Source organism: Leguminivora glycinivorella, chromosome 3 (genome assembly GCF_023078275.1).
Source record: "Leguminivora glycinivorella isolate SPB_JAAS2020 chromosome 3, LegGlyc_1.1, whole genome shotgun sequence".
Lineage (NCBI taxonomy): Eukaryota > Metazoa > Arthropoda > Insecta > Lepidoptera > Tortricidae > Leguminivora > Leguminivora glycinivorella.
In genome coordinates, this window is record NC_062973.1 from 9,592,587 (window position 1) to 9,603,644 (window position 11,058).

Here is an 11,058-nt window from a genome sequence, read left to right on the forward strand (position 1 = left end):
ATATAGTTTATCGCGTCCTTGTTGCACCTTTAGTACCTAAGGCCGTTTTCACATTATCTGATCTGATATCGGATGTCGGGAGGATTTCAATAGAAAAAATCCAAGATGGTGACTGTAATGTATGGGATATTGGTCTGTCATTCGATATCGGATCGGATAATGTGAAAACGCACTGTGTCGTACCGCTAGTAGTAGTACTTATTGACTGAGACGTACAGACTAATGACGATAAAGTGACTAACTTTAATGTCAAAATGAGCGTTCGAATGGGCCGCTGGGTGGACTTCTCTCAGTCTCGTACTTCGCGATAATGAAGCCAGGTTTATATAACGTGTAGTGTAAATATTTATTTATAATGTTTATTAAAATAATGGCCTGCTTGCAAACGATATGTGCAGTGATTTTAATGATTGTGATGACCCTTGGGGTTAGAGGTCAAAGTAATGTGAGGCCGAATATAGTTTATATACTTGCAGATGATTTGGTAAGTAAATAATCGTGTTTTTTAGTAAAGAAGTAGTTTATGGCCTAATAACATGGCCTAATAATTTAATAATTGGACATTTGCTTTAAATTAAATTCTTTTAAATACATAGACAATCATTACCTACCATCATTTTGTATCGAACACCTAAAGAGAAATAAAAATATTTTGGAGACCGTCTGTCCTAAAAAGCTAGTACCTAGTGTAGGTAACACGTTACCGCTGGGATTCAAATCCCGGTACGTATATTGACTTGCATGTTGAGTTCTGATACTTACTTTGTTCCTAGACCATGGGCATTTCAGAAACAACAACAATACGGAAATCCATTTGTGCTCCACATACGCCGTCGATTAAGACAAAAGGAAACCATGATCCAGCGGGGTATAGGCATTTATGCACCACAGGCAATAAGGAGGGGGGGTTGACTAGTTACTTCATGTAATTATGTGTGATATATGTACGTATTTAATATATTTGCAAACTACAAAATTAAATCAAATAACTAACCTACCTAATCAAAAAGACCTTCACGTGTTCAAACTTGCCGCATTATCACGTTGGATGGAATCACTTATTATTGTGAATTATAGAATGTTTAAATAAAAAATGAATATTAAATTTGTCGTTGTCTAAGTATCCATATCTATCTAGAGTATACCATGATACAGGGTTGGGACGACGTGAGTTTCCACGGTTCGGAGCAGATTCGTACACCGAACATCGACCTGCTGGCGCGCACCGGTGTGGCACTCCAGCGGTTCTACTCGCATTGTCTCTGCACGCCATCGCGATCAGCCCTGCTTACTGGAAAACATGCCTATACTTTAGGTGGGTTATATTAACACATGCAACCAATTATAAGGTGCTGTCATTAGAATGGTGTAAGAATCCATGGCTGTGTGACAAGTGTGACGAACATAGACCATAGACCTGGTACTCCTGGTAGCGTACTGGCGTGGCCCTCCAGCGGTTCTACTCGCATTGTCTCTGCACGCCATCGCGGTCAGCCCTGCTTACTGAGAAACATGCCTATGCTTTAGGTGGGTCCTAATCACACATGAAATCAGTTAGAATATACTGTCATCAAAATGGTACGATTCTCCAAATAGACCTGGTAGCGTACCACTGTCTCTGTACCCCGTCGAGGTCATCCCTACTGTCTGAAATACATGCCTATACTTTAGGTAGGTCATCAAAAAAAATTTTATTGATGACCTACCTAAAATTCGAATTTTAAATTCGAAAAAAAAAAAACGAATTTTTATTCATGCCTATATTTTAGGTGGCCCATAAACGATTAAACCCTGGCCCCGTAGCCGAATGGCATTTCTCCGACGCGAAACGAAAACAAAACGCCGCGAAAGGTAATCTAGCTCTGTCGCGCCAATAAGCAAGAGCGATAGAGATAGATATCTACTAGCGTTTCGTTTGGTGAGCGTTTGTGCCATTCGGCCCTGACCAGAAATATACTATTGTCATGAGGGCGCTGTTATTGAATGTATGGGGTATCAGTTCAGTTAAGTATGGAGAAAATAGTTCTAATGATTCCGCAAGATGGCGCTTGGTCATATATTTCTAGTCAGGCTTTAAATACATCATATTTTATAAGGTTAATGTAGGAACTTTCATATGCCTTTCACCGTCAGAAAAAATGCGTTTTGCTTCTTTTGCCCTGACGATCTCCAGTAAATAGATTAAGTATACAAATGGGAGAGTTAAGAAGCGACGACAGAACTTGTACAAGGTTTTTCCTAAAAGAGGACCTTCTACGTGACCTAAACCGTGAGAACATCTAAGCTCCATATCATTTATAGCTTTAGTTTATCGTGCTAGAATAAAAGAAATGCTAATTCTGGGTTAAGAGTCTCCTTGTGCTGGATTTCATACAATTTAAGAATATTAATATTCGACCATTTAATATCTAAGATTTCACAAGAGTCGAAATTAGGTATTTGAGGCTTTTAATCTTAAAATCGTTATCTGGAACTTCCAAGAAACGTAAGCTCATAATTTAAATATGAAAAATATTCAGCCTCCAACGAAATACTTACCTCCACTCCAATGTCAATTATCTCGGTATTAAATATTAAGAAACAGCGTTATTGCGTTTTAAAACATTCAAATTTCAAGTTTTCCTTATTAAGGTCTACACAGGTAAATGTGGCATACGACGAAATGTGTCCTTAACATTTATCCTGTTTGAATAATTATGTGTTTACATTAGAGTTCATACATTTACTGGTCAGCCACGTTTGAGGGCAAGAGTACTGTCAAACTGGTGTGACTTGGTCGCAATTCAGATTTACTCTTTGAAACGAGACTGAAGTTAATAACAAAAAATAAAACCGCCTTCAAAAATAAGCGCGTTACAAAACACGGAGAAACTAAAAAGCCAAAAATAATAAACCTTTCAATTCAGATTTCTTATCGTATTGCAATAAGCTAAACATCCAAATTATAAACAAATCAATTATTTTTGTAGTCGGTACCAGACCTGTTCGTCGCCTTGCTATTGCCTGTTTGACCCACCCCACCATACACAGGCTGGTACCGACTCCAAAAATAATTGAATTGTTTATAATTTGGATGTTTAGCTTATTGCAATACGATAAGAAATCTGAATTGAAAGGTTTATTATTTTTGGCTTTTTAGTTTCTCCGTGTTTTGTAACGCGCTTATTTTTGAAGGCGGTTTTATTTTTTGTTAAAAAGTTTATTTATTTGTTGATTTTTAGTGGTTCCTAGTGATATTATATGTATCAGTCCGAATACATGTACAGTAGTGAAAGAATTATCCTTTAACTCCTAACCATTGAGGAGTTGACCTTCCATCATCAGCTCAGTTGATTTTTAGTGGTTCCTAGTGATATTATATGTATCAGTCCGAATACATGTACAGTAGTGAAATAATTATCCTTAAACTCCTAACCATTGAGGAGTTGACCTTCCATCATCAGCTCAGCCACATAAAATTATTACCATCAGACGTAAATACTGGTGTACCTTTGAAAAATATACTAAAAACATTACATGTGCCTATAACATTTGAAGAGTTCCCTCGATTTCTCCAGGATCCCATCATCAGACCCTGACTTGGTGCCAATGGGACCATCTCGGGGTTATACCGGTTCGATCAAAAAAAAAATTTTGAAAATCGGTCCACGATTCTCGGAGATATCGAGTAACATACATACAAAAAAATAATAAAAAAAAAAAACATTCAGTCGAATTGAGAACCTCCTCCTTTTTTGAAGTCGGTTAAAAATACCCGTGACCATGAAGGAAGACATACTTATCCTCGTTGGTACACTTAACCGAGTTGACCTGGGGAGGAATTTGACACGGCCGAAGTGACGTTTCATAGATTCTCCGATGATACAGATCATTATTATGACTTGTCGAACTGGTACTAGAATCGACCCTCTTACATACCTATCGTCACTACTTTAGAGATTTTTTCAAAGTAGTGACGCTATGTCATTTGTACGTTACAGGCATGCAAGGGTACCCTCTCGTGCATAGTGAGGACAGGGTACTGCCGCTAACCGAGAAGATTTTACCGCAATATCTGAAGGAGTTGGGGTATTCGACTCATCTGGTGGGAAAATGGCATGTGGGCTTGTGTCGGTCCGCGGCTCTGCCTACGGCACGGGGATTCGACTCGCACTTCGGGCACCGGGGCGGGTATATTGATTACTACGAGTATACGATAGAGGAATCGGTAATTATTACATTTACTAGCATTTGCCCGATGCTTCGCTTGCGTTAAATTCGAAAATTGCGGAATGCTTTATAACCCCCCCCCCCCCCCCCATTTTTAGAAAGTTAGGGTTAGAAAGAGACAAAAAGTAGCCTTTGTCACTCTCCATCTCTTCAACTATTTCCGCTTAAAAAATCACGTCAACTCGTCGCTCCGTTTTGCCGTGAAAGAGGGATAAATAAACAGACACACACTTTCCCATTTAAAAAATTTGTATGTATGTATCTAGGTATGTATGACTATTACTTATGTATAAAAACCAATAGTTAAAAGTTTAACGAGATATAAGGTGAGCAGATGGAACGCCTGATAGTGAGCGATTGCAATTTTGGCGGCAATTTTCTTGCGCGAACGCAGCGGTAAGTGATCTCACGCTTATCTCAATGCAACGCTTATCTCTATCTGTCTCATTACAAACTTATATCTCACTGCACTAAAGCCCACCACGGGAAGCATGGTCGCGCGATAGACGATAAAATAGCAGGCCGTCCCTATCGCACTATTTGTAAGTGCGATAGGGATGGCCTGATATTTTATCGTCTGTCGCACGACCATGCTTCCCGTGCAGGGTCACCTATATAAGTGAAAGCGTGAAATAGTTTTTTTTTCGCTCCTAGTTATGGTCACCTTGGTGCGATGCGATAGTCTGTTAGCACCTTAAAAACCGCGCACTTAATCGTTCATCATAGGCCATTGTGTAGACGCACCATAACACAATCCTCACGCAAATACAGGGTGTAATTTTTATAACAAGCAATATTTTAAGGACACAATGGGCCTATGTAAAAAAGAATAAAAAACCAAATGTCATATTTGTTTGTTTACATAAAAGGGCCTTTACAAACTGTCTTGTTGATTGATGTTCCAGTGGAGCTCTGGGACTGTGTCGGGCTACGACTTGTATCGGAACGGGACGCCGGCATGGGACTCCGAGGGCTATGTCACTGACTTGTACAGCCGGGAGGCTACATCCCGTAAGATTATGTCTGAGTAATTATATGTAATGGAAATGATTAATATCTTGTTATACGATAACAATTTGCTTCAGGCTAACTCAGCTCCGATTAGCTCAGTATTCAGTTATTACTTAGTGTTGGCCAAATTTGACGTGCTTTGCGTGCTACGGGGGCTTCTAAACGGGCAATATCTTTACTGTAATATGTGGCCGGCATCTGTTGGTGTTCCTCTTTTAAAAACATCTATAGTTGTTAGCCACATATCGCATTGAAAATATGGTCCGTTTAAATGCCCCTTTTGATAATTGCTTGATTAACTAAAATATTTTCGTACAAAATTTGAGAAAAAATGTCGCATGTAGGTATTTTTGTTAGTGAATAGGCAAGAGATGCATCAGTGCATGCTCCACTCAATATCTGTGGGAAAATGTACTTTGAAAGCTCGGCCACACATGCGCGTTTCGAGAGCGTAGGCGGAGCGGTGGCGGAGCGCAATGGTAGCGGTGCGCCGGACGAACGCTGGCGTTGCGCCCAGCGGACGCCGGCGGGAACTAACGAGCGCGGATCGCGAGCAGAACGCCAGCATTCGTCCGGCGCACCGCTATCATTGCGCTCCGCCAACGCTCCGCTAACGCTACGCTATCAAAGCGCTTTATGTGTGGCGGAGGTTTAACTAGTCGCAATTCTCCGACAGTTATCGAAGCGCACGACCCGTCGTCACCGTTGTTCCTGATGGTGGCGCACAACGCCCCTCACGGCGGCAACGACGGGGCTATACTGCAGGCACCGCCGGACGAGGTCCGTCGCATGCGCCATATCGAGTCACAGCAGAGGCGTATACTAGCAGGTGATCTAGAAATATTTAGTGAAAGCCAAGACTATTCGTTATTTCTGATGTTCAAAGCCCGTCACGGAGCCATCGACTGCAGGCGCCTTCGGACGAAGTGCGTCGCATGCGGCATATCGAGTCGCAGCAGAGACGCACACTAGCAGGTGATCTAGAAATACATATTTACTATTAGTCTAGTGTATGTAGTCACAGTAAATGCGTAAACATTTAGTGAAAGCGTCCCTCATAGAGGCATCGACGACGGGGCTATAATTTAGGTGCAATAGGACAAATGACGCATAACTAGCAGTTATACAGGGTGTCCCTAAACCAACGCCAAAAGGAAAAGGGTTAATACTGATAGGAGATATCTCAAAAACTATGACTTCGAGCAGGTTCAATTCCCGGTTATGTATGAGAGATTTAAAAAAAAGTTTGAATGTCATTATTATTAAATTTAAAATCTAAGCCAGGTTTCCTAAGAACAGTTGTCGCTATCCTTCATAGTTTCTAACTTCTTAATTCTGTCTGTTTTTAGATTGATCATTCTGTGTAATATCTTGTTCCAGCTATGATTAAAAAACTAGATGACAGCGTGGGCGACATAGTAAAAGCACTTTCCGATAAAGGGATATTGAACAACACCATAATAGTGTTCACATCGGACAACGGCGGCATGACGTCCGGGCCTTCCCTGAATTATGGATCTAATTGGCCGCTGAGAGGGATTAAAATGTCTCCGTTCGAAGGCGCCGTGAGGGTAGCCGGACTTTTGTGGAAGGCAAACTTAAATCCCGTGAGCGGGGCTTGGAACGGGTATATGCATATTTCAGACTGGCTCCCGACTTTGCTACACGCAGTGGGTGCAGACCCTCCGACAGGTATAGACGGGATTAATCAATGGGACAACATCATTACAAATGCAACATCTGGGCGAAACGAAATAGTTGAAATCGACGACTATCACGGTTTCTATATGATTATATCGGGAGAATACAAATTGATAACAGGGAGCGTGATAAAAGAATACAGTAACTATCAGGGTCATGATTTTAGAGGGATTATTGGAAGCCCTCCGTCATACGTTGATGCTTTGAAGAAGAGCACTGTGTATTCAGTTTTCTCAGATAATGGTCTGAAAATTAATATGGCAGATGATGGACTTAAGAAAAGTTTAAAGTTGATTGCCTAAAAGGAAACGATGAACGCGATGTCTCATTATGTTACCCTGAAAATGGTAAGTTCTTACAATATACAAATAAGAATTTGATAAGTACCATCCATACTAATCCATATCCATAACTAATCCATACTAATATTATAAATGGGAAAGTGTGTGTGTCTGTTTGTTTGTCCGTCTTTCACGACAAAACGGAGCGACGTATTGACGTGATTTTTTAAGTGGAGATAGTTAAAGGGATAGAGAGTGACATAGGCTACTTTTTGTTTCTTTCTAACCCCCTACTTCCCTAGAATGGGGGGTGGAAGTATGGAGCATTCCGAAATTTTCGAATTTAACGCGAGCGAAGCCGCGGGCAAAAGCTAGTAACCATATATTTTTTTTCTGTTCTAGGAACAGTCTGTCTCTATAATGTTATCGAAGACCCTTGCGAAACGAAGGACATTTCAAAACTACATCCAGACATAGTGGAGAAACTGCAGCAGAGATTGGAAACGGAGAAGAAAAGAACAATACCCAGGATTGTGCCCTTGGTACGAGACCCTAGGTCTCATCCGAGCCAGTTCAACTACGGCTGGTCGACTTGGGCGGATCATATGAAATAGCATCACTCACTATTATAGGAGGTTGAATAATGTGTTGTAAATTCGCCTTGCAAAATATTTAATACAGTTTTAATTTTAATGACATTTGTTTAGAAAGGGATATTATTAAGTAGTATGTATTTTTTTCACATTTTTTAAGGTATATTATTTCTACTTCAGAATCCCTATTAGCTTTTTCAAAGGCAAAAAAAGTGTCCCATACGATTTTTTCCTTTTTTTTCCCATCTTCAATACAGTTTGAGATTACAAAAAAGGAAAGTAACAAAAATGAATGGAAATTCTGGAACACTTTTTAGGGTTCCGTACCTCAAAAGGAAAAAACGGAACCCTTATAGGATCACTTTGTTGTCCGTCTGTCCGTCCGTCCGTCCGTCTGTCTGTCAAGACCCTTTTTCTCAGGAACGCGTGGAGGTATGAAGCTGAAATTTATATCAATTACTCAGGTCTACTGTCCCTTGAAGCTGTGAAAAAATCAAACTTCTAAGCCAACGCAATCAAAAGATACAGCCGTTTATGCCGCAAATTTTCGACACTTGCAAGGGAATCAAAACCTACAGGGTGCTTCCCGTGAACTCAGAATCTTGAAATTTGATACGAAGCAACGTCTTATAGCATAGATAAAGGAAAAATTACGAAAACCATAAATTTTTAGTTACATCACATAATATATATTTTTTTAATAATTTTAACCTTACTACCCATTTCCTCATAAACGCGTAAAGGTATTAAATTGAAATTCATACCAAATACTCAGGTCTATAATACCTTTAAGCTGTAACAAAATCAAACTTCTATGTCAACGCAATCAAAAGAAACAGCAATTTAAGCTGCATATTTTGAAACTCGCAAGTACTCGCAAGGGAATCAAAACCTAAAGGGTACTTCCAGTCGACCTAGAATCTTGAAATTTGGCATGAAGCAACGTTTTATAGCACACATAAAGGAAAAATTCCGAAAACCTTAAATTTTTAGTTACATTACAAAATATATATTTTTTAATAAATATAAACTTATTACTTTTTTCCTCATGAACGCGTAGAGCTATCAAGTTGAAATTCATATCAAATGCAGGTTTGTACGGAACCCTCGGTGCGCGAGTCCGACTCGCACTTGGCCGGTTTTTTTTCTCCTATTGAGATAGAAAGTGCTCGTGATACTAAATAAAATTAACTTAAAATTCACTCTTATGAAAATAAGCAAAAAAGAAACGCTCATAATTTTGATATGTACTTACTAGTATTAACAAAACCGTTAACAAATGAATAGACAATATTTACGAGAAAAAGATCCTCTACAGTTCCTCCTTTTGATCCGACCGCGCCAGCAAAGAATCGTAATCACGAACAATAAAATTAAACTGAAGTTTGAAAAGGTTGTTTTGTTTGCCCGTCCCAAATTTTTGATATGTGACGTAAGTCCGTTTTCACATTATCCGATCTGATGTCGGATGTCGAAAGAATTTCAGCGGTAAAAATCCAAGATGGCGCCTGTAATGTATGAGATATCGGTCCTACATCCGATATCGGATCGGATAATGTGAAAACGCACTAGGAGATTTTGTGACATCAAATTCTAAACTTGTTGTAACTAACCATTTTGTCATACATATTTATGTTCAAATTGTACCTAAATCTCGTTTTTTTAAAGTAATAAATATATCATTGAAAATCAGTGATCTCAATTGAAGAATTGGAAAATAAAGAGGACCAGGAAAAGATAATAAAATGTTGTTCCATTCAATTTATATTTTTTAAATATACTAAGTACTAGTAAATATATCTAAACAATTTGTAGGTATAAAGAGATACTTTAAAAAAGTAACCTCTGGTTTGTGGGATGTAATCTTTGTGTAGGTATCTACTTAATTATGTAAGGATCAGCAGTTCTCGAAAAGTTTGTACAAAAATTAAGGGAAAAGTTAAATTTGTTTTTATTAATTCCTATTTTGTTACCAAGATTTTGTTGATGAATTGAGATTTTATTAAGTTTTATTTCGTCATTAAGGTTCTCTAGTATCTATATTTTCTTAATTATAACAATTATCCTGTATATATCTTACGAAAGTCGAATTATATTACTAAATGTTGGTAACAAAATAGGATCAATTAAAATTTGCTGACGTGTCATTGTACAAAGTTGACGGGAATTGCTGGGATATTACTCGAGACCTTATAAGTGAAGTTTAATTCAGTTCTTAATTAACTTGCTGGCTGAAATAAATTATAAACTGCGGTCTACTTGTACTAATAAATACAGAACTAATTTTTAATTAGAAATGAAGTGTCTTTTCAAAAAGACTTATATATTTGTGAATTTCATACAAAAATAAGCGTTTTGCTAAAGATACTCCTCAAATAAGACAGGGAAATTTGAAGGAATTTCTCTAATTCTGAAAAGGTGACATGTTTTTCAGGAGTATTTAATTAAATGCTTAAACACAAAGGCTGTTTTATAAAGCTTTTGAGTGTAAAATAAATTGGATTGTAATCTTTTAATTAGGTACATTAAATAAGAAAACAACAACATACATACAACATACAATCACGCCTGTATCCCATAAAGGGGTAGGCAGAGCACATGTAACTACTAAAGCTTCAGTGCCACTCTTGGCAAATAAGGGTTTGAAAGAAAACGAAACTGTGACATTGCAGTGACAGGTTGCCAGCCTCTCGCCTACGCCACAATTTAACCCATATCTCACAGTCGCCTTCTACGACACCCACGGGAAGAAAGGGGGTGGTGAAATTCTTAACCGTCACCACACAGGTAACCACATAAGAAAACAATACCTTTATTAAATACATCCTTTGAGTTGTGCACCAGTTTACCCAAATACAAACGAGAAATACATGTAAGTGAAGTCAGACGATTCACAGAGCTAACGTTCATTCGAGTGGACCGTCTGTAGGCCTAGCACATGATGGCCGCGGGAGTATATCGCCGCGAGATAGATGCCACGTCTTCTTCTAACTGTATTAATGACATAAGGACGGGTAGTCTATCTCGCGGCGACATACTCCCGCGGCCATCATGTGCTAGGCCTACTGATGTCAAAGTCAAAAGGTATAGTACCAAATGACACAACAACAAGTGTTCTTTCATAGAATCAAGTAAATTCGAGACGTACGTAAACAGAAGCAGAAGCACTACTTATCATTTATATACTATGGTATTGCGTGGGAACAAATGCACAACTGCCAATTGGCCAGCGATACCTCAAAAGCATGATAACCATCCAACAA

General features: G+C 38.8%; 1 pseudogene; it reads left to right on the forward strand.

The window, feature by feature from the left end:
* The first annotated feature begins 295 nt into the window (after window positions 1-295).
* LOC125224862 lies at window positions 296-8,104 on the forward strand (annotated as a pseudogene).
* The last annotated feature ends 2,954 nt before the right edge of the window (window positions 8,105-11,058 follow it).